This window comes from Balearica regulorum, chromosome 13 (genome assembly GCF_011004875.1).
Source record: "Balearica regulorum gibbericeps isolate bBalReg1 chromosome 13, bBalReg1.pri, whole genome shotgun sequence".
In the NCBI taxonomy this organism is placed as follows: Eukaryota; Metazoa; Chordata; class Aves; order Gruiformes; family Gruidae; genus Balearica; species Balearica regulorum.
This window is the reverse complement of record NC_046196.1, coordinates 18,944,332-18,969,398: the sequence shown is the minus strand read 5'-3', so window position 1 is coordinate 18,969,398 and position 25,067 is coordinate 18,944,332. Positions and strand designations below refer to the sequence as shown.

Genomic DNA, 25,067 nt, shown 5'->3' with positions numbered 1-25,067 from the left:
TCTCAAATGCAGAAAACCCTGACAGCTAAGGCCCAACAGATGCGAGGAGCCCCCTTCAGAGAGCAGATGGGCAGAAGGAAAGGAATGTTCTTGGCAGTGGTAGAGAGAGGTCTAAAACACCTTTGCTTTGTATTTTGTTTTGCCTATTTGGGATATTTTTCTTTTTTTTAAAAAAAAAAGTATAAACCTGATGACATTATACACTTGTAATGAAACAGGAAAGTCTTAGTAATCCAGTACCTAAATGGGGTCACTGTGATGCAATTGAACTAATCTCATTTAAAATCTAATGCTTGAAGCTTGCAGATGCAAAACCTTCTAGATTAAAGGAGATAGAGGGTTTGGTCAAGAAGGACCAATTTTCTAACCAAAACCTCATTGTACTTGTGAATGAATAATGATATGACTAACTATTACTCTACTTGGGGAAAAAACAGCTGTTCACTGAATGTATTTTTTTTTTTTACTCTTTTCTCCTCTGTGCCTCCAGTGAAGTTATGCTTTTTCATTCGCTGGCAAAGATCAAAGTATCATTCATTGAACACTCAACAAGTTTGGTTTAATTTTCCTAGGTTTCTGAGCGTAGAGCCAGAAATCAAACCTGGAACCTCTTGCTGCTAATCAAATAATGACAGAAAGGTAAGAAACTCTCTCTTCTTTTTTTCCTAAAGTTTGGGTGTTGTCCCTTCTACTCACTGCTGCTCACAGTTGTATTTCTCATAGACACACTTTCCTGGAATTTGAATATCCATCCATAGTGTTTTTTGTGAAAGGAAAAAGGTTCAATCAGCTTTTGTGACTAGCAGAAACTGGAGAAGTTTCTGTATGTAAAAGGCACACTGTCACCCATGTATTCAGTTACTACTGCCCAAAAGACTTGGGGTGAGGCCCAAGATGCAAGAAGATGGGAGGTTCACACACATTTTTATACAACTTGGTTGGGAACATTGAAACTGTGGTTTGGTTCTGGAATTAGTGTCTGGTGTTAGGTTTTATACCACTTGTTCTACCATAACGAGTTGTAAAAGGATGAGTGAAAACGGACAGGCAATCCCAACTCCAGATTTCCCAGCTCTGTCACTTTTTGCATTGTAATTTTACTTTTTTTATTTTTTTCTTTGGCTTATTAGCACAAATATTCCTGAGGACAATCCATATCAGCTATTTATGTTCATAAACCTGTTCCTATTTGTTTCCAGCAATCTCAGCCAAGAACATCCCAGAATTGACATTTTTAAAATCCTTTTGTTTATGGGAAATTTTACACATTGGATTTTCCAAATGCTCAACTAGGGAGTGATCATTGCAAACATCTGAGAATACTTTAGCTTTTCTAATTCTCTCATGATGTCTTACTAATATCCAAAGAGGGAACAACTGCTTGTTTTATAAACTAGTCTGCCAGGCTTCTTCAAAAGTGGTTACAGTCCCAAATTTTCTAAGCAGACATTTGTATCTTAAATACATTTTGTTTTGCTCCTCCCTAGCTAAAGCTAATATTTTCCTTTCATGGCATGTGTCAGGACTAGCTTTTTCAAGCATATAAGGGCTATTGTTGGGAGGTTTTAAATGCAACACAAGCTTAAGGCAAGTCTTTTGCACAGAAGTGAATTTTGCCCTACTTCGGTCTCTCTTTAAGTATAAGTAGATGTAAATTGCTCACCAAACTTGGAATTTAACTTTGTCTTTTAGTTCTGGTTAAAATAAATGCTACTGAATTTTAAAAGTTCAAATATTCATTAAAATGCATACAGCACTGCCCCTGGGATCATACCTAGAGTATTTGTAGGTAAGCAATATTAATATACAATTTGCAAAGCAATAACCTATATCCCAAGTGAAAAGGAAACACTGTGAAGCTAAAAGGTAAATAATAAATACTGATGAACAGGGACTCTGGAAAATCACAATTGGAAAAAGTGGTAAATCCCAAGGTTTTAGTTGTTTTGCTCTTACTTATTAACTTAGGTACAGAGTTTTGCTGTTTTCTGCTGGTGCCCTGGGGGAAAGGTCTTTGTCGCTTTAGATGAAAAAGATAGTTTTCAAAATGTTACCAACATGTTCTGCCCTATTCACCCAGACTTACACAAACAACAGAAAAAGGCATTTTTGGCAAACAATAGAGGCAATAAAGGAGAGGCTTCTGCCAATTATTATTGGCAGATAACAATGATAACGATTTGCTAGATGCTGCAGGAAAATAGCAGAATAAGGTATCCATTCCTTTATTACTTCATGGTATGCTGATACTGATCCCTTGAAATGTGTAGGAAATTGGGCAGGCTTTCTGGGACTACCAGTTTAGAGCAAGTCTTTCAAACTTCATTATGTCTGGCAAGGACTCCAGTCCAGGGAAAGACAGAAGTTTTGAACGTATGAAACTGCCCACAGACTTAAAATTAAGCACAGATAAAAGTGCTTCCTGGAACTTTGGTTAAGGGACTCGTTTTGATCAATGAATAAATCTATGATTCTTAGCAGAGACACTCCAATGCAAGAATGATGCCAGTGTTTTCAATCACAGTGCCTCTGCTGAAACAGTGATTGCTATCTGACCTACAAAGGAAAAGGTGATGTGAGCCAGTGCATTCAGAGAAACCATTGTTCTGATGTTACAATATAGTGAAGTTGCTAGGATGTAGAAATGCTAAATGGTTGCCACCTACTCTCAGAACAATACCACAATAGCTGGCTGGGAACTACCCTGAAAGTAGGGAGCAAAATTTTACAATATAAGCAAATCTAAGACAGCTATCTAACTGGATAAATAATGTAAAACATTTGGGCTGAATAGAAATAATTACCCTTACATCACTGGAAAAAAATTAGTTGATGAAGAAAGTATGTAAAAATACTAACAGCAATTAAGGCAAGAGGCCTAGGCTGAGTAATTGTCTTTAAAACACAGTGCCATGTTTATTTCTTACAGAGGAAGTCTAAGCGTTCACAGTAATGTAATGGACAGATTTAAATTTATATGTAGTAGAAATTCTTCAAAACTTTTTAGTAGTGAAAGTGGCTTAGATAATGCAATATGCATGTACGATTAAAACAGTAAAATTTTGACTAATTCATCCCAACTTTTATACTTCATTATTAATTGGAAATACTTATAGACTTGGCTAATAAAGGTATGGTAGCCTTGTGGGTTGAATTTGTACTAAGACAAAGGAGAATTTTAAGGAGAGATGTGTCATCCTGAAATCATGTCATTGTGTGACATCCCAGAATTTTACAAGAGAGCAATAATCTCCTCAGTACTTCAGCACTTTGTGACATTGAGATGAGGACTAGATGTGACAACGAGTCAGGATTAAGAAAGATATAGCATCCTATACCTCCAGTCCTAGTGCTCCATCAGAGGCGTGGATGGACTAAAAAAACTGTGGCTTTAATGGAAAGCACAGAATTTGGCAGGGTTTGCTTCTTACAGTATAAACGTTGGAATTTTGAGAAGGAGAGGGTTTGCATTGTGTGTATCTACAAAAACCATTGCCCACTTTGTGTTTCTCTGGGTCGGTGCACAGATTAGCAGGTCGTTTTTGTATGTTGAGCTCCAGTGTTTATGAATGTGCTGGGTCTTATAATCTGGTACTTAAATACAAATTGTACTGTTTATTCTGTAAACATTTACGCACGGGAGTAGTCCCACTGAACAGCAGGAGTATCTATGCACCTTGAGGGAGAAGGCCTATTGTTATTGGCCCACTTGGTGAGCTGAGCACTCAGCACTTGTATTTTAGGAAAATACTATGGCTCAGAAGGTAGCTTCTGTCATTCCTGAGCTAAATGCAGTTGCTTGCTGAACCACAGCATTGCCTCTGTGTTGAAAAGAGTTACCTTGGTATAGCCAAAGATACAATATTTGGCTTTCTAAGCACAATTACTTTACTAATAAAAACCAAAAATGTGTGGTCTGAGTATAATACAGTGTGGAAAAAAAACCAGTACTCACACACTAGAAAAAAAAGTATGCCAATGTTTTGAATAGTAAGAGATTCCTCAAAAATATGTGCACCTTATTGGCATCTCCAAGTCAAGAAAAGAAAACCAGTTTTAAGACAGTGAACCAAAATTCTCTTCCCACCAGCCACAATATTTCCTGGAAGAGCAGAACTAACAATATGTGTAAAGCAGGGAACATGCTGCAAGGCCAGCCAAGTCTGCCTCTTGTGGATAGTTAATCTATGGCTATAAAATGATATTGTTCTTTGTATTAGTCTTAAATGAATTGTACATATGTCCATTGTTGTCAGCTTAGAAAGTACAGTTGTGAAACTATGGTTGAAAATGCTTAAACATTTTGTCATATGAGAAGAACTGAAAGCAATCCAGTTTCTTCAACAGTTGCATTAAGCCCTAGATGGCTAGGTTAGAAAAAAGTCTTTTCTAAGAATTCTTCACAGGGAAGCTGTAGGAAAATATGTTTTTAAAACTGTTTAACTCTTGCTGTTCTGTCTGAGTATTGTTTGGGAAGAATCCTTCTGTCTGCTTACAGTGATCTGATCTGTACATTGATATTATTGCAGGTGCTAAAATAATCAGTGGATAATCAGCCACTGACTTATATAAGCAACTACAGCCTCCTTTCAGCAAATAATTTAAGTATTTGAGTTGGTTTAAGGACAGGGGCTAAAGTACACCATTAATGTGAGTTCTTTGAAATTGGGTGTTACATCTAGTAAAGGATTTCTCTCTTAATCCAGAATCTGGCTGGACAATGAGCTATAATGATAGTAAGGCCTATTGCACTGCTTGCTCTTCACAGTATTTGTTGTATTTCTTTACATAGTATTAGGATAGCAGATGATTTAAATATTTTCTATTAACAGGGCATGTGGGCTATTATTTTGGAAAGGTAAAGAGACTGCGTTTTTACTTTCCACTTTGGTTCCTACCTTGTTCTGAAACAGCGGACACAGAATTGCATTAGGGGAAAAAAAAGTACTGTGGTGATGCAGTTCAAAAGAACTCTAATGTTGCTGTATATATTGTGTTTCATCCCATGTTTTAAAGATTTCATATTAGAACTAGAAGGTCCTGGGGAAAAGTCTCTTGGGAAGCAGCCTTGTTCTCAAGTTTGTGAACTTAGAATATAGTTAAAAAGCAAAAACTAAGGTAAAAATAACACTGATCACACAATAACAATATGGAGAGAAAAAGGTGTGGTGGCTAAGGGTTTTTCATCTCAAATCTGGAGTACTAGGCTGTATTCCTAAACTGTTTAGGGGGGAAGAAGGCTTGATTATTATTTTTTAACATATGCATCTGAATCTCTAACTTTTTAGTAAGGTGTATAGTAATATAATTTAAATGGTCAGATTAGTAAATATGTGCATATAAAAAGGGTTGGCAGCTGCAGTGGCATAGTCAGTTGTTGTGAGAGATGAGGACTAGTTACACACAGTTTAAAGCAGTGGGAGAAAACGCCTCCAAAAACGTGAATTTCAAACTTTATAAATGGCTCAGGCATCAGTGAACTGGTATTACTTACAGGCTTGTCATGATGAGCCCTATTTCACTTCCAGATAGCAAATAGCTTTGCATCGTAATCAGTCCTTGGCCAGCACTGTCTTTTGATCTGTGTGCCTACAGCCCTTGGTGCTATGAGCCTTCAGGCCTGACTGAGAGTTGTTTCATGTACCACATGGTGGGTAATAATATAGGAGGCCTCCGTCTCACTAAACTAAAACTGATTCTTTATTAAGAGTGCAAAGGTTCTGCATCTGTAGATTGCACTCAAGCCGTGTGCACGCAGAGTAGCTTAACTGGTGTCCAAACTCCCCAAAATGAAAGATTGTGTTCTTTCTTCCAGTCTGTGGGAGGGTGCTGCAGAAACTGCCTTCATATCAGTATTTCAAATGAATGCACGTGCTAGAACAAACAGCTAGTAAATGAATAATTTTTTTAAATGAGTTGTGTGTGTATACACGTATAAAAGCACACAAACGTGTATGTTTAAACAGATGTAGGGAACTCTTTCTGGAGGAAGGTATAATTTCCTATATTGAGATTTCTTGCATTTTTTTCCAGAGAATCTTGTTCTGTCACTGTTAGAGAGATATTGCTGAGCAAGATCAGTAACTGATCTGGCACTTCCAGTTCATCTGTTTACCTGTGTTGGACAGACTGAGGATTTAGGGGAATGAAAAATGCTTGCTGCTTGGTGCATGTGTTTTCTCCATTGAAACTAGAAACAGTTCAGCAACTTCACTCTGTTTTGCTTTGTAATTTATTGACACGGATTCCTAACGTCATGCTGGTTTTTAAAAAGACTTTTTGGTTTAACAAAATGTAGATAATTGCTTTGATGTTTTGTATTAAGAAAACTGTTTATCTTGCTTAAAAGTGATGACATTTTTTGTAATTGTATTCTCTTTATTAATACACACACAATGGTTTGTAACATCGATTCTATCTTCCAAAAACCTAGCTGGTTAAAATAGAATAGCTGGGAATGTAAGGACAAAACAATGAATTTAGAGATTGAGTCAGTTGATACAATTTAGTTCACATTATTAACTTAGGGAGTAAAAGTGAATATTTGAAAAATATATTAAAAACCTAAAGCCTCATCATTTTGCTGCTTCTTTTGGCATATTTGCCAAGGGACACAACTGTATGCTAGGAAGGAAAATGGTTTCTGGTTTGAGATTATATTAAATAATCCCTTGGTTTATTTAAAATTTACTCCAAAACCTGCTCTTTCAAACTTGCCATGTATTTATATGCAAATGCAGGGGCAAATCTACCAATGCTTACTTTCTGGCATTGTTCTTATTTGGAGTTTTGGTATTAGTGTGTGTATCCACAGCACTAATAACTGAAGTTCATAGTACTACTTATGACTGAATGCTGAGTTGATAAATTCTTTTTTTTTTTAAGTATGCTGTTTTCATGACTAAATGTAGATCTTTTCACATGGAAACAATTGTGTGCAGAAAATTGCTGGAGCAATTTTGGAGGCCATTTTTAATTTAAAAATTCGCCCATGCACAGTGTGCCCTTGTTTCTGCCTAAAACATACTTTAACAGTAGAGTAATATAAATTCTTTAAAAATGGAGTTTTATAAGGGAAATACTGATACAATCTTAGCTACTTGCATAGCAATTTTACAAACAGTCCCTCCCGTGCATTTATGCTGGCTTTTCATTTCTTTTGCTTTTTCCCCAGCTGTAACTGGCTTTTTGATGGTTACTCTTTTTGCCATTCCCTGTTCATGCACTGACAAGAAAATTCTCTGCTGTTTCCTTTTTACAGCAAGTTTTCATGAGAATTAACCCCAAACTAGTTATGTTGATGAGGGAATATTGAATCATTTGGTCTAAATTGATACAGTTACTTTCCTATTTCAGGACTTTTTTAATTTAAAATTTCTTCTTTCACACTTAATGCCTTTTCTCATCTAAATGGTGTTTCTGCCACATTCATCAATTGTTATGGTACACTGTAAATGGTTCCCAAGTTTTTTGTGGTGATTTAGACAATTTATCTATTAACACAATTGTAATACAAGAATACAACAATTTTCTGCTGCATGCCGTAAAGTTTTCAAGTAATAACACTTTTCTGTCAAAGATGCTGTGACATCCTAGAAAACAGTTTAAGTAGATACTTTGCTGCCATTGATTATGGTGTTGCAGGAGGTTTTCAGTGAAGTTGAGCCCCTAATTAAGCATAGAAAGCAGCTTAGTATCTTTTAGAATTATTTAATCTTAAAGCAGAAATTAACAAAATTATTTCCCAGACAAAGTAATTAAAATCCTGCTCATGATTTTAAATATGTATTTCCTTCTTGGTTACGGAACCGATACTCAGTGCTTCATTCATTACTAACTGCATGGTTAACCTTAATGTATGCACAGGCAAATTCAATTTTGCTGTAGTAATTAGTATGCATTTTGAGAGGGGAAAAAAAGAAACAGTGTGCAGAGCAAGCTTTGGTATTATCATAGATATTATGCATGTATTGCAAAGAAAAGATCACGGATGTAAGTAGACCTGTTAGCAATATAGATTATTTACATTATTTCTGTAAAGTTCCTTAATTGCACTATAAGAATTTTTAAATGGAGAAAGAATCAAAGGACAAAACAATGTTAGGAAGTTCAGGTAATGCAATGTGAAATCAGAAGTGAAGGAAAAGTAAATTGATTCATGTTTTTAGGAATTGTTCAGAAATCGCATTGCCTATGAAACTCATTGTCACAAGATTTTGCAGAAAGCAAGAGATTTACAACAGAAACAGAATTACACATGATGTTAGTAAACAGAGCTAAGAGACAGTAACCCTATGTCAAAACCCAACCAATTATATATTACAGTTGTGGGTTTTCATTTGGTGAAAAAGGTGTCGTCTTATTCATCAGTAGTTTTGGTTTAGGGATTCTTAAGGAGGACAGTGGTCACATAAAATTATGGAATACACATTCAGCCAGATATAAGCATATATAGAAAGAGATAAGGATGTAAAATAATACCTAGAGTTTTAGAAGTCATATAAGATGCTAAATGTCTAGCAAAGGCAGTTTTTAGCTGGCGAGGTGTGTAAAAAACCATTTTCCTTGTATGCTAGTTTTTTGCATAGCTGCATAATGCATGGGGGTTTTTTCACCTCTCTGAAACAGCCAGCAGTAGCCCCACTTAGAGACTAGACAGACAACCACTTACCTGGCCCATAGGAACAATTTCTAATCTGCTGACTTCAAATTTACTAGAGTATGATCTACTGGCACCAGGAGAATTGCACTCCTATTGTTCAAGTGAAAAACAATGGGAGTTTTATGAGCAGAAGGAAGGCTAGTGTGGTGTCCTCAGTTCTGTCATGTTCAGACAGCGGCAGGCACGTTCCCAGGTTGCATGCGATTGTTCCTACACGTGGTTGCTGATTACTTGACAGTGACTCTTGAAGATAACTAACTCTGGTAATAATTACTGCCCTGGCTAAAGATGTTCTATCTCCCCACCATTGTTCTTCAGAGTTTGGAAATAACTCAAGTCATATGCTGGGTTCAAATTCAATAGAGTGAGTCATTTTATGGTTATTTGTGCCTTAATAAAGCTATGGGTAAAGAACTCATTAAGAATCACTTACATTTACATGGCCTTGTCTCTCCTTGACCTGAAAACTCTACATAGGAAGATGATTGAAGATCATCATCAGCAAGATGTGATGTTCCCTTCATCCAGTGGTGACTCTTCAAAAGTAGTCTGTGTAAGAAAAAGAAATACTGTATAAAAAGATGCATGATCAATCAGTACATAGTTGTTCATGTTTCAACATTATCTTCCTTTCTGGGAATATAGTGGCAATGAATAATTTTTAACATCAGAGGATGCAATCAATGAGGGTTTTGACTGACTAAGGATTTCTAGGTTTTCCCTATGAAAAAGCCAGTTGACATTCATTAGCTTAAAAAAAATTCAATACAACTTTTTTAATTTGAAAACCAGAAAGGTAAGCTGAAAGATGTTTCATAGAAACATGCCGATGCTGCTGAAATCTTTATGTTAAAAAGTCAAAATCAATCATCAACTTTCTAATTTCGCTTCAAGAATGTTGAATGCATCATTTTGTATTTACTGATGTATATATAACACATATACAATATAAAGTATACTTCATATTTTAGTACTGTGAAAGTTAATACATTGATTTCACATTCAGAGGAAAGTATATAATGGTATTAAGTTGATTTTTTTTTTTTTTTGCCATAGGAAATTCCTTGTATTTATTTAGAGTGGGGGGAAAAAAAACCCCATTGAAAGAAAATACCGAATTTCCCAAAGAATTCAGATTCTATATTTTTATTAGCTCCATGGCAGCTGTATGAAAAGCTTCTGTTTACATTTAGTAAATACTGTGGAGAGTACTATCTCAATTTTCATGATATATTAAAGTAAAAAAATGGTGCAATTTTTCTATTTATTTCCTGGCAATAGCATAGTTCTGGTGACAGCGTGAGGGTCTGCTCTTACAAGCTGTGTAGTCCTTTCTGAATGAATCCTGGGCCAAAAGGATGAAGAAGCTGGTTCATTCAAACCCTTGTAGCTGCATAATGATTATTCAAACAGGTAGACTTCAAGTTTGCACTTTATCACTGTCTACTGCATTCTCAGAGTAAGCTGTCCAACAAAGTGCGCTCATAACTGGCCCTGTTCGTTTAGAAATGAGGAGAGCCAGGAAAGCCTCTATCCGTGTTCAGAGAACTTCCAAGCATGAAGGTGAGCCTACATCCTCCTGCTGTTGCGTGTAAAAAATCATTACTCCTATGCTCTCATCTTCCTGTTCCATTTGTATGTAACACCCACCAATTTTCCCTTTCCATCTCTTCTTTTCTCTCACATCTCCATATGCTTCTCAGTTGAAAAAGACTTCTCGGTTAATCTATGAAATGTGTCCACTGCACTCTCCTTCAAAGAAATTCCTTAAAAACCAACCATATTTCAATTATAGTGATTCCATACTTCTAGTTCTCTGTATTGTGAGTTATAAAGGGAATTATTTTAAGAAATGATGCAGCAGTGAAAAAGGCAGTGCAACCTTAAGATGCATTAGGAGTGGTATTTCGAGAGGAAATGCTAGTGCTATTATAGAGGCTGTGGTACAGCCTCGGAAATACTGTGCAGTGTTGGTCACCCATGGACAGGAAGGTTCAGTAAAACTGGAACAGATGTAGAGAAGGGTCATAAGGATTATTAAGGCAATGGAAAAGTGTGTTTCATAAGAAGCAGCAAAAGGATTTTACATGTTCTAGCACAGCAAAATAAAAGCTGAGGGCTAATGGTTCCTGTCTAGGAGGTAATGCCTGGAGACACACAGGAAAGTACCTAAACTAGCTAACAACATGGAAGAAAACAATAGTTCTTGAATAGATTTAAAATTACTATGATTTTTTTTCACTCTGTGACCCAGCCAGGGTCTTAATGAAATTATAGGGGGAGAAAAGTTCTGTATGCTTTCATGGAAGCTATGTGAAATGCTGGGAAACCAGAACATGCACCCTAGGAAATCCTTTCCTATGAATCCCGCAGCACTGTAAGTTTTATCCATTAATAATTTAAGTCTTTTACTTTATATCTCACACATCTGCTGTAAAACATTTAGCCTCGTGCTCAGACATTCCTTGTTTTCCACATACTTCCTGTGTGATATTAGGTAGGTCACCATGTCCTTCTGTTTTCCATGTGTACAATGTGTATATTAGTATTCCTTACCTCAGAGGCATGCTGGAAGGATAAATATAGTAATGGCTGTGTTGGCAGAGGCAAGTAAATATTTTATCGTAGGCAAGGAATCTCTTTGCATTCATACAATTTCTCTGTTACATGGTATCATTTCCGTCAGAAAGCCTATATAAAGCACGCAAGAATAGTAATGAAATGTTTGGTTAGTTCACTTACAGATATTTACATATCTGTGTTTCCCAGTTTTTATGATATAAAATGTAAAATTATTCAGAGCTTGTTCTGGGCTCCCCAGTATAAGACTGACTTGGGCATACTGGGATGAGTTGAGCAAAGGGTCACAGAGATGATGAAGGGGTTCGAGTGTCTGTCTTGGCCAGGGTGGCTGAGGTTGTTCAGCCTGGAGAAGAGAGGACTTGGAGGGGACCTTATGAATGTGTACAAATATCTAATGGGGGAGTAAAGAAGATGGAGGCAGGCTCTTCTCAGTGCTGCCCAGTGACAGGACAAGAGGCAATGGGCACAAATTTAAATATAAGAAATTCTATTTAAAAAAACAAACAACCAACCTTTTTCACCTTAAGGCTGGTTGAAAACTTGAAAAGGTTGCCTAGGGAGGTTTGTGGAGTCTCCATCCTTGGAGATATCGAAAGCTCAACTGGACCTGGTCCTGGGCACCCTGCTCTGGCTGACTCTGCTTCGGTGGTGGTGGTGGTGAGTGTTGGACTAGAGGATCTCCAGAGGTCCTTTCCCACCTCATCTGTTCTCTGTGATCCTTTGTGTGAAATGAGTGAAAGAAAAGAAAAACTTCCTTTTCTAAAATTTCTGGAGTGAATCTTTATGTATTTCATACATGCTGTTAAACTAAATACAGAAGGACAGAAACCTGAGATTTGATCATTCTTAATAGCTCTCTGCTACCGAAGCTTGAATAAGGTATGAATGGTGAATTTTATATCCTAGTGTCACTTGGACTTTTGCCATTGTCTTCTGTGTGGTCAGGATTTCAGTATAAATGCCTCAAAGTAGAAAGCTGCTGTTGTTCTTAGAGCTGCTGTTTTCATTCTGGATCAGTATTGATTTACTTCTCAAAAGGGAAGGCTTAAATCTCTACACTATAGAAATATATAATGACATTTTTGTTTTATGCTTTGTAAAACATAAAAATGTACAACCTGTAACAAGGGTCTGCCAAGAAGAAAACAACTTGTGGCTTCTATATCAATTTTATAAAGTAAATGTAATCACACCCTGTGAACAATGGAGGGTTAAGTTTGAGTTTAAATTTTCTGTAGTGACAATCCAGAACTCTAGAGTAGCAGACTCCTTCCCACTACAGGTATCTTCCTGATTAAGTTGCTTCACAAAATGAAAACCTTGCTGTTCTAAATCCTAAAGGAATATTTTAAATTTATGTTTTTGTTCCAGCAATGCAATTCTCCCTAAAATAGTAGAAATGTAGACAAAGAAAGCAAAGAGGGACAATAGTTCCTCAAGGAAGCCTTTTATCTTGGCATATGCTTGTGAGGGAAATGTTCACCTGCGTCTGAGATATTGAACCATGCTGAGATGCGCTGGGATAGCTCTAGTCCCAGTTTATAATTCCAGAGACATTTTCTTTTGAAAACTTTCTAAACATCATCTTAAGGCAAGATTCACCTTTTTTTTTTAATCAGCTGAACTATCTAAAAAAGAACAACATCAAGATCTCTCCCAGAGGGACTCCTGCCTGGACAGAGCTTTTTGTTCCATGATGAGAGACAGAATCAGAGCTGTCCAAATAATAAAAACCAGATTCCTGAAGTGGTTTGGGGGGGGGGGGGGGGGGGGGAACACTCAAATTTGATTTATTGCTCATTGTAGGATCTGATTATCTGTTGTTGTGAATTTTCATGTGGCCACTGGTATACGTCAAAATGTTATGAAAGTTTAATAAAAGTTTGAACGTGAAGTGCATTTACATAATTTATTGTTCTACTCCACTTCTGTTTAAAAAGTAATAATAATGTGCTATCCAGTCAGACAGCTGAAAGTGTATTCAGTAATTAATCAAATGCCATTAATGGCAAAATGTGAAAATGGAATACAAAACAATGCTTTCCAGGAATACTTTTAGACTAATTCTAATTGGTCGGATTAAGATCTGTAAATTACAAACATATTTACAGAAATTAAAAGCTGCTTATGAAATATTTGTAAGAGATTGCAATCAGTTTGGTTTTGACCCCTCAAAAAGCATTATGTAGCCAACTCTCATTAAACTACATTAGCTAGTTGCATCGCTCATGATGTAAAGGAAAAACCCCAGTCATATGTACTGTCCTTGTCACTTTTTAATGCCAACCACAATAGGGTTTATTCAGAACCAGCTGTCGGTCCTCATAAAATGGCATTGTCTTGTAAGGCACTAAGAAGGAAAGATACTCGTAACGTAAAATTAAGATGTATGTGGTGTCTAACTGGACAGTAGCTCCAAAATGCCGTGTCAGTTGGTCTACCAATACACATTGCTGTGTGTGATGGCATTTCTGTTTTTCAGTAGGTGACTTCATGATTTTTGACAACAATCAAAGAGCATTTCTGTGACCTTGTTTGCAGTCACTTCTTCAGAAGTGATTTGACTGCCATGGTTATTCAGTCTGAGTCACGTTCCTGGTGGCACCTCCAGTGTATTCTAAACTTGCAGTAGTAAAAATGATAGTGTTTTAAAATGAAGTATTTTGGGATTTTTTTACCATCAAAATATAGTAGCGTGATTCCCCTTTACATGCTTGCTTAGGTTGCTACCACACAGCAGAAAGTTAAAACTAGAATTTCAAGATTACTTCTCAGCCTGTGTAAGTATACTGAATTATGGGAAAGATGTGGAGAGAGATCAACAGTCTCGCAGGTGTAAGTGTTGTATAATTTGTGGAGGACTTTGAGGAGTGGATGTCTCTCATAGTGTAAAACATATTTTCCATCTTCTCTGGGCTTCTGAGGGGCTCCAGCAATGCCCATGCTTTCTTCTGTCTGCATGTTCTTATTTTTTATGTTGGGAAGAAAGGACTTACAAGAACAAAAGACCTAACTAAAGAAGTATACAGCCAATGTGATGGCAAATGAATACAAAATAATGTATACTGGAGGGAAGAAAATAGTCTATCACTGTACTTTGTGCTCTGCTAAATTAACTGTGTCAACTCAGGCGAGGGAATCCGTTATCACATTACACCCCTCAGTGTCGACTTCTCAATGTGAAGCTGAAGATAAAAAATTGAAGGGAATGGTGAAGTTGTAAGAGGAATAAGGTGACAAGTAACAGAGTAATGCCATAGGCAGTTCTGTCTGAATTACTATGTGCAGGTACTGATCATTGGCTCTCAAAATTACAAAACTGAAAGGGATGTTAGAAAAGTTGGGGAAACAAAATATTGAGGAAGAACTTCAGCCAGTTGGAAAAGGTTGGCTGGTTTGCCTTGGAACGAAGGGGTGACCACTTAACCAGAGTCGGGAGGGCTTGGCAGCTCTGCCTTTCCTCTGCAGGATCAGGGCTGAGGTCTGTTACTGGGCTCTACAGAACTCACACCAACTGTTAGGAGGAAAACGCTATGGTTTTAAAGGCCGATATCTAAAGTTTTATGTCCCTTGGATTCACCACTCTTGGATTTAAGAGTCAGCTTTATTATTTTAACTAGTTTACAAGGAGGCAATATATGTGACTGTATATATTTGTCCAGCAGAGTTGCTTTTTTCCCCCCACTAAGCTTGCTCTTCTAGAATGTTGAACGCATGGAAAAAAAAGTTTATTGGAAATTATTGTATTTGAAAAGGGCCTTAGCTATTCCCCAGAAAGAAGAGAAGCGAACACAGGGTCAATTTACAACCTGACCTGAAAAGACAAAGTTGATAATCAGCCATCATTGCTTATTGTATCTATGATCCGATTTGTTGAAATGCTCAATAAATCCACTATTAGGAGAAAAAGTGCTTACATGCATTTTTTCTTTAAAAAAAAAATTAAACAACAAAATAAAAGATTGATTGACAAGACATCAATAAAGCTTTGAGCATACACTGCTGACCTTTTTTTCTTTGCACTGCAATCTGTGTTTATTAGAATTCAGCTCCTATAAATAGGTTTCTGTGGATAAAAAAGCAAGCAGCAGCTTAGGAGTTTTGTTCAATAAACTTCTGTGAAAATTCTAAAGACTTAATACATGGCTTTCAATTTAATTCATTCTGTTTTCCCTTCTTAAAAATAAGATATAAGTGCGGATGAAATAGGTTTAGCTGGTGGAGTGTTTTTTTCTAAAGCTGTGTTCTTAAAACTCACCTTTTCTTTTTAATGTCTGCTACAGCAGTTCATCTGGAACAGACAGGATATATATCATCTCATGCCTGGTACTGTAGGCTATTTCTTCTTTTTAAATAAAAACATATTATAAATCTGTGCTGCACTTGAGTGTTGTAAGCACTCAGGTTGGTGACTTCAAAAGTAGAGCTGGAATGAGGCTTTGGCAGGCACTAAAGAATACTGACCAAGTCCTTGGACCTTATTTTCTATTTGATCTTCCCAAGAAGAAAATCTCTTCAGAGCCTTTCAAAACAGTAAAGGTGGTACCGCAGTGATGTCAAGCCTTTTAACTTTATTGCAAGCCTAGTGATATTCCTGTATTAGAGTTTTTGTTCTTAAAGCCCTGCCTCTTGGAGTCCTGCGAGAATCTCTTTCATTTTGTGTTGCTGAAGTAAATGTGTAGTTGATGTTGCTCTAAGTAAAAAGTGAAATAGAAGCCCTAAGTTCAAATGGTCAAAATTTGAAGCCTGGTGAGAAAAGTCTCTGGATGGAGGCTCAGAATTTGCTTGTCTCCTTGACATTTGGAGACCCGAGTGGAGCCTTCCAGGGCTGGCAGGTAAAGGATACCTCTGTCCTGGTGCCAGACTAGATGTGCGTTTTTCCTGAACTGTTTCATGATGGAAGAAAAGCCAGTTTTACCAGATTTTGTCTCAGTTTTCTTCATTAGTACTAGCTAAAAATCAATTGTTTTTCTCCACCCTTTTCTGTTACCCTCTTCTAACACAGTGATTCTGGCTCAAGCATCTTTCCCTTCATTAATGATACTAATCTCTGATTAATTTTGGCTATTTCCTTCCCTTTTCTCCCTGTGGTGTTTTGGGTGGGGTTTTGGGTTTGGTTATTTTAAAGTTATTACTGGTTTTGGTTTTGTGTTTTATTTTTTGTTTGTTTGGTTTTGTTGTTTTGGTTTTTTCCAGAATCCCTCTTTCTCCACTGTGTGTGACAGTAAGGTCCTTTCACTAGGTACTAACTGGTTTAGGGGTTCACAGAGTGCGAAACAGAAAAAAAAGGTGATGTTTCTTGTAACACAACCCACAAAGAGTATCTGTAGTGCAGTATACCTGGGATGGTTCCATGTAGCATGAAAACACTCCTGGAGTGCTCAAGTTCATAGGTACCTAGACAGCTGGGCTCTTGCCTAGTGCTAGCATTGAAAATCAGAGGGCATTTTCTTCTTTCAGATACTGGGTGGGAGCTGGATTAGCTATTTCTATTAATCTAAGCATTTTTAAATATCAGTGTTAACTGGTTCATTTCTTCTATTTCCCTCTCATCCAAGTAGAGGTAAAAATACTAAACCATCTTTGGAAGGGTCTTGTAGTTCTTGGATGGGATGGACTGTATGTACAGGAGGTATCCTAATTCTTCTCCGCTTGTATTAAACCTGGCAGCTACTGTGACAAAAACATTGAACGTGATCATTGCTCTCAGTTTTGACTATGCTATGTCATGATTAGGGTAAGGTTGCACACAAAGCAGGTAATAGTACTCTTGTAAACCAAAAAGTGAGAAGGTATATAGCACTCCGCAAAGAAGATGATACAAAGCAGAGAGCCTGTGTTTTGTCCTCTCCTAGATCTACAGGGGAAAAGAGCATCATAGGTGATTTTATCAAATGCAAGAACTCTGTAAGATTTCCTGCTAACAGGAAGAAGGTGGTACAAAATATGAGGCACTTATAGAAATTCTGTACATTTATAATACATATCATATACTACAAATCATTCCTATTTCTGCACAATATATCTAAGACAGCCACACTGCAGTCAAATTTTATCTATTAAATATAACACTTTAGAGAGACATCCAAGCATTACTTTCAGATACAAGAAGACTACATAGAACTTTAATTTTGCTTATTCAGTAATAATTTATTTCACAAGTTCTGATCATTAGTATTATTATTAACTACCATACCATTCAGCTGTGCTGACAAAAAAAAAATCTGATATAACTGAGCACATTAAAAATATTGGATTAAAGAATTAGCTCTGCCAGATTTTAAATAGAGCAAAATAAAATGGCTAACCAAAATCTGAGCACATACAAGGTGATCATTTACCTACTTTCATTGCACATTGTTTGAATAGTTTGTATTATGGATGTGAAATTGCCCTCAAGGAGGTTAGTTAAAGTAATAAAGGCTTCCCTTTGCCTCAGGAGCCACTCCCTTTGTGATATGACCTTTCTGTGACTTCTGAGCTCAAATCATTATGAAGAGAGACAAATGCTTATTTTAAGTCTTTCTGAAAGCTTTTCAGGCATTAGGTTTTACAGCAAGGTCCTTTTTTCTCTCTCTAACCTAGTTGCAATTGGGGGACAGGTGGAGAAGAAATAATCACAATGAGAGACCTTCAGAAGTGTTTTCTGTGCCTTATTTTGGGGGTTTTTTCATTAGTTTTGAGGAGGGAGGGTGTTTTTTAAATCTAAAATGAGGTAGTCTGTGCCAGGATTTCAGTGCTTCAGAGCAGCACAGGAAGATCATGCTCACTCCAGTGCTGCTTCACCTTAAAATTGGCCCAGGTTTTCCCACACCAAAATTGGTGGCGCAATGTGCCTCAATTCCATGGTACATTGTGCCCACGGTTCCCATTTTGTCACCTGCTTGACGCTGGCCTCATTGCAGTGAGCGAAAGGCACTCATTTACGCGTGCTATTGCATTAGGACTGTCGGCAATACAGGACCAAATTTCACCTTACCTTAGGCCGCTTGTCAGGTGTGTGGTCGATATTTTGGGCTGAAGTCCCCTCAGCTGGGTCCCATTGGTGTTTCTGGACAGCTGGGCATTTTCACACAGGCCCTTAGAAACAAATCCACAGCTTTCAGTCAGTAGTGCGGTATGGGCGCCGAAAGTGGCTTGCTCCATCCTGCGCCCCCTCACCATCGCCTGTGCTTGCCACACGCTGTACCCCTGTGAGCAGCAGGTGCAGCGAAATCATGACTCTCATCTTGAAGGAGAAACTTTGAGTCCTGTTTATTTAAATGAGATGTAATGGTAGGCCAAAAGTCAAATGTGTTTCATATCTTCACATGATGGCTTTAAAAGAAACAAAATATGGCAGGTGGGTTGTGGCCGTCACAGCAGAAAGCCGAGGCCTTCCCAGCCTTCTGAGGCGGCGGCCTGTGCCTCACCAGCATCTGAGGGGAGTCTGGAAGCTAGGAGCATGGGTTGGCATGCAGGAGCGTTCAGCCTGCAATAAATCTTCCTCAGGCAGAGCAGCCTGCTGGCTCCATGCTCACCATGGCCACCCCGAAGAGCTCAGAAGTGAGGTGACGGGCCCTTCTCTGAGAACCAGAAGGATCAGGGTGATCCTTCCTGAGGCGCTGCTGTTTTGCTGAGGGAGTTTCTTCATGCAGTGACTGTCTTCTCCACTGTCAGCAAACGTGGTGGGTAGATAACATCTTTTTTTATGAGGTATAGATTTCTTATATTTAATTGAAGATTTAAGAGGAAAACCCACAAAATTCTGAAAGTTGCAGTAAACTTACAGGGCTACTTAGCAACGCTGCAGAAGACGTATTAGTACCCAGCTGGAGCTGGGTAGGTCACTCTGCCAGATAACCTTGGGGGGGGGATGGTCTGGAAACCCAAAGATTGCTGAAGTAGAATTGGAAAGATAAGGAGAAATGCTGTAAAACAATAACTTCATAAATATGCTCTTTTCTAGGCTCATTCAGTTTTGCAGTAGCTGATGATTTTTCTGAGTGTGCATGTTCAGAATTACTCACCAGACAACTTCTGCAAACTTTCTTGGTTGCAGATGGTTCAGGAGAAATATTTTCTGGGTGAAAGCACTGAGGCAATGCTTGGGGAGACATGGCAGGTTGCCTGCGTGGTACTTTTCAGTTGTGGATCTGGGCAAGCAGAGCGGTTGTGCTCAGGTTTTCGGGAGATGTACGGATGCTGAGATTGATTATTTTAAAAGTTATTCTCTCAAAGATTCAGTAAAAATTCATTGTTTGTGGAAGTAGTGTGTTGAGAAAGTATCTTTCTTAGGATGTTTGTTAGAAGTAAAGACAAAGTGCAAATAAACAATGTTTTCACCTGAGCAAATATTTATAAGAAATTGTATGTGTAGATGTGTACTTTGTTTGCTCTGCAGAATTTACCAGGGTGCATTTGGGAGTATTTTACCCGCTCAGCTGTATTCTTAACGTGAAGTGTAGAACTAAGTATACCATTTCCATTTCAAAAGATCACTTAATATCTTTTCTGCAAATTTTCTAATTTGTTTAATTAAACTTAGCACTCCATTCCACTTCATTAGATCTATTTAATTTTCATGTATCTAAGCAGTTTTTCAAGTACATAATTAAAAGAATGGTTTTATAAAATCAGTACTTTTTGTACATTAACATGCTCAAGAACAGGAACTATATTTTCCTGTTAATTAGCATGTGATGATAAAAGTATTAGCATAAAGTAATAAGAAGGAAATCATCTAGTCCTGTTTTAAAAGTCCACCCTGAAGCTGGCCACTAGGTATTTTGAAGAATGTAAGATCTGTATGCTTTACTGAAACTTTGCAGGAGAAGCAAATGCAGCAATAACCTTGATAGAATTTTTTTGCAGGCAGTAGGGAGTATTGTTCGTGAAGAGAAGTGTTATGCGGTGTGCAGCTAGGTCAGTTTGGGTACCATGTAGAGGTGGGTTGCATTAGGCCAGTTTTTACAATTGAAGTATCTGGGATGTAGAAAGAGTGACTTGCATATGGGTAATCGATAAACTGGAAGCAGAACTAGTGGAGTTCCCAGGAGTTTTCTTTGTCATACTTGCTCTGCGAGGAGACAAGACTGCAGTGGTTCTCGTGTTGCTTAGTGGCTACATCCTGTGGATGTCTGGAGAAGGAGATAATGGTTTAGAAATTGATCTTTGTGTAGGATGAGGATTAATCCCATTTGCATTTTCTTCTGATAGCCCAATGCTGTGACTGAAGGAAAGAAATTACTATGTACCTTGATCATCATCTCAGCAAAATAAAAAATGCTGTGTGGATATATATGATACAGTTTCAGTCTGTAGCTAGTTGAAAAATGGGCATCAAATATAGATGGAAAAGATGAGGAAACAATGGCTCATCCCACAAGAGCAGCCTATAACTGCCTTACACTGAAAAGCCTGCAGGATTCATATAATGAAAACTAATGTACAGTACAGCAGCACGATGAATCTGTATAATTTAGTTTACTGAACTCACACTAACTTCTGTGGTCTTTGGAGCTGATTCTCAGTATATACTTTTGCTAAACTGTTTTATGCAGCCCGAATTTTGTATTCTAGAAGACACACAATATTGAGTGGTGAGTAAATAATTTGCCAAAGTATTTGGAAGGTTTGTGCGCGCATGTGCGTATGTATGTTTGTGTGTAAATATTTGACAGTGTTATTTAAAAGGAAATATGATAACTGGGAGCATACGTTCCTGATTTAGTCCCCTGCCATGGCAGACAGCTGTCTCCCAGATATCTTCTTCCGAAGGCTCTACAGATCGTGAGCCACGTGCTGCACTGCACTGTGGCTACAGTATACGTCACAGTATACTTTACTGTATGTGTTACAGTATACACAGTATATGTTGCCATAACAAACTCAAGACATTTATTAGGAGACTAAAAGCCCATAAATCCTCTTCCACAAGAGGAAGATGAGTGAGATTTGTTGCATAGCTGGGATCCACTTGAGCGTTTAGATGTCATTTTAATCCTATGCAGCTTCAGAATGAAACCAAAGTAAACAAAACTTTCAAGTTCATATCTGCTATAGATAAATGTTAGCAAAGCTCTTTCGATGCATAAGCATTATACTTTTAATGTAGTGTTTTAAACACCCTTATATGTCTTTTTTCCTGAAAAGGTTGTGGAAACTCAAGCTGTATCTGGCAGTTCAGTTCTGATGGATATAATTAAGCAAGGATTTAATTAAATTAGATTCCTTTTAAGGTATTTTCATGCATCTTATGTAGAATATAAAGAACCATACATGGATCAGTCTAAAGGCAGTTGAGGTAAGTGGTCATCTTTGGGCCTCAGGTCAAGCTCTGCAAGAGTTTTTGCTGTAAAAGAGAGGGCCAGAGCATTTCCATGACATTTGAAAACCAATAGGATTGGTAGCTCTGTTAATAAAACTCTCAACCAAAGCTTCTGTTTTCTCAAATGTCAGCTTTAAAGATATTGGTAAAAGCTGCCAAGGTTAAAGATTAGTTATTCGCCTGTTTTCTTCCTGGTCTGTCTTGATACAGCCTTTAATTTGTATGTATAAAGCCGTTTACCTGTTCTTGTGGAACGTCTCTGCGTTAGGCTAGGCCTTGCAGCAGTACTAGGTGTGCTGATAGCACTCAGCTGGTTGGTTCACCTGAGTCTTGGCACCTGTGTCTTTTTCCGTGCAGGAAGTTGTGGCAGCTGGTGTGCAATGATCAGACAGATACAATCTAAGTATGTTTATTTGGCAAGGGGAACAAAGTAAAAGGAAGAAAGACTTGACAATACGCAGTTTACATGTGCATCTGTTTGACATAAAAACTGATCAGTATGTGCTGGGAAACTAAAGAGCTCTAACTTATAGATGTGTAAGCCTGCTCTGTGTGGTGAGACCTGGGCCTCACCTTGTTCAGACATCAGCCATTGACGAGCCTTGTTGATCTGCAGAAAAGGGACCATTGTTGATCTCTTATTTTGGCTTGGTTTTCTTTAAAACTTATTATTGAACTAAACTGATGGAGGAAGTATCTCAGTAACCAGGCTAACCCACCATCTTTATAAGCTACTGCAGAGCTGCTCTGGTGCTCTTGCAATCCTATTATGGAAACTTTGTCCCTAGTTGCCTCTGCAGAGGAGGAGTACGCTCTTTGAACTACGCTCTGAAAAGATTAGCGTGTTAAATATTTCAAACTTAAATAGGAATTAGCAACATTATTCTGTCTGAAAGTGATTCATTTTGAGAGCTCCTCTGGCAATTGCTGTTAAATATCTTTGTATTAAATTTGCCATATTGCAGTCTCTGTTTCCATTCTACGTTTGAATGGCAGTTCTTTCCACAGGCTCGGTGTAGGGGAATTATGATGGTGTTCAATTAGCCAGGTAACCTCTGAAGATTTGCTAATGTACGTATAAAATAGAAATCCTCTCTTAAAATTTCTCTGACATGCACATTCATTTCCAGTGCTAAATAATGGCTCTGTAACATACAAAAGGCAGCCCCTGTGATTGTATTCCAGGGATGAGTTTTGTTCCTTGTATACCAGAAGTGTGCTCTTTATTGATGGGTCAGAGATCTGAGACCTAACAAAATGTTAAGCATCATCTTTCATGAGAAGGTAGAATAGGGTATGTGGATCTGGAGGGCCATTTAGAGCCATTTTTCAGCAGTGAGTGAAGATTCAAATCTAAATTTCAAATTCCAAAGATGGGAAATAATACATGCCCAAAGATTATTCCTTAATTTTTTCCTTGTAATGGAGTTAGAAAACATATATATGTGTGTGTATATATATGGTTATGTTAGAATTAGGTATTCCATATGCACAAAGAACTGTGCTTTCAGGATGTGTGACTTTCATTGTAGATAAAAGCAACTGACAAAGAAATAAAAGAACAAAATTAAAACTCCAGGTGAGACCAAAGTATGCAAGGCTCCCTTGTTAACAACAGACATCTACCAACATGCAGACAAGCTAAGGAGGGAGCTTGTTTTATCCTTAGGCACGTTGTGTGGAAAATAGTCCTACCAATATTGTCGTGTACATTCCAAACTGGAGAACCTCTTGTAGCAAAGTCTCCATCAGATTTCACATAAAACAATCTCACCAGTTTATTCATACTACAATTTCTTGCTTTTGATCACGTAAGTGTTTTGCGGTTTGGTTTTGGTTTTTTTTTTAATGAAAGTTTCATTACAGTTCATCTCTTCTGTGTTTCATATGAACTGCTGACAAGAAGATTGTATGTGGAATCTTAATGGATTGTAAATTCTGCCAGTTTCTGGGACTGGACTTATTTTATCTCAAGCTTCATAAAGCTGAAACGTTGGAGGGCCAGAAAAAAAAAGCCAAGTGTAATCTATAACTAAAAGGTATTATATATTTCAAGCAAATTAGAACAAATTACTCACTGGAAGAGATCCTAATTAATTACAGTAGGTGTAAAGCATTCTGAACAAAGAGGTTATAATATGCAACAATAGAAATGTGGTGTATCGCTTTAATACTGGATTGCTGAGCAAGAGTTTGCTAGTGTTTTAATAGTATTTCTATTGCTGTTTAAGTTTTCAGGGAGATGACATATTTTACTCTGAGTGACAGAAACTGAGAAGCTGTTAGAGTGAGCAGATGAATGAGGGCATGCAAAGCATACACTGCAAAATTCCAGGTTTGACCTGACCATTTAAATAGACCTTGAGGTTTAAAAATGAACACACACAAAACCAACAAGGAAACCCCCTCAAAGGATTTTTAACATGTTATAAAGCGCTATATCAGTAACGCCAAGAAATTGTCTCCATTTTTAAATGTGAGCAGCAAGTTTTTAGTCACCCTCTGACTTGGCTCTCGTGTGAAGAATGACACTAGGGGAGAGCTCATGAAGAACGGTTTGATGCAGAAAGGAATAGCTTGGGAGTCCATAAATAAATAGAGGGCAAGGCTGTACAGACTTTTCATTGTTCATTTCTCAGTAGTTTTGCAATTGAATATTGTCAGGCTCATTTTTTCAATCTTTAATTTTAGTTGGGAGTTAAATAACCCTCCCACACACACTGCACACCCCAATTTCAGCTCCATTGTTTCCTGGCTCCGTCTCTGATGTTCAGGTTCTGACCTTGTGTCCACATAAAATAAACTGGACAGACAAAAGCTTCGGAAGTCAATTTAACTTTTTCTAGGCTTCATTTAGCAAAAGATGCCATTTGCCAAGCTGTTAGGTGATGACATCTCTCATTTGGTACTGAGAAGTTGGGGGAAGACTGTGATAAGACTGTGAAATGTGTGAACAAATAGTTCATTCTCAACAAAGGAACACCATCCTGTAACAGCATTCAGGTTTGATTCAAGGTCAGCTTTGTACCAGCTAAAACTAACAATAAAAAATCCAAAGATGTTATCTGAGTAATCAGAGTATGAAATAAGAACCAGAGATGGACAAGCCACTTCAGACAGTGACTTAGTGCAGAAATTTAAAAATGACACACTAACTCATTACTTATAGAGGAGGAGTTTACAGTAAGACAAAACTTCAGCTAGTTTCTCCAATACTTCAGAGAGTAAAAGAGTTTGCTCTTAGTTACAAAGGGACTGTAAGTCCAGAAACTTAGGGCTGAGCATGTATGGTTTGTCTTTTTACTAAATGATATCATTTCAATGGAGGATGCGTTTGTTAGTGTACAACACTTAATGCTCAGTGTTTTAATGGCAACTACTTAAGTATTGAAGTTAACATCACGAGGCTGAAAAGTGTTGTTATTGTCTGTCTCAGGGTCTTGCATATGTTTTCAAGGAAGCATACAGAGAATTGGTTTTCTCTGGGAGGCAACCATGCAGGTTAAATTGTGC

General features: G+C 37.6%; 1 long non-coding RNA gene across 1 annotated transcript in view; it reads left to right on the top strand.

Moving 5' to 3' along the window:
* The first annotated feature begins 302 nt into the window (after positions 1-302).
* The window catches only part of LOC142603664 (uncharacterized), a 236,271-nt gene continuing 211,506 nt past the window's right edge, over positions 303-25,067 (top strand). Inside the window, exon 1 of the long non-coding RNA XR_012837553.1 lies at positions 303-639. This is a non-coding gene — a long non-coding RNA (uncharacterized LOC142603664). The remainder of the gene's footprint in view (positions 640-25,067) is intronic.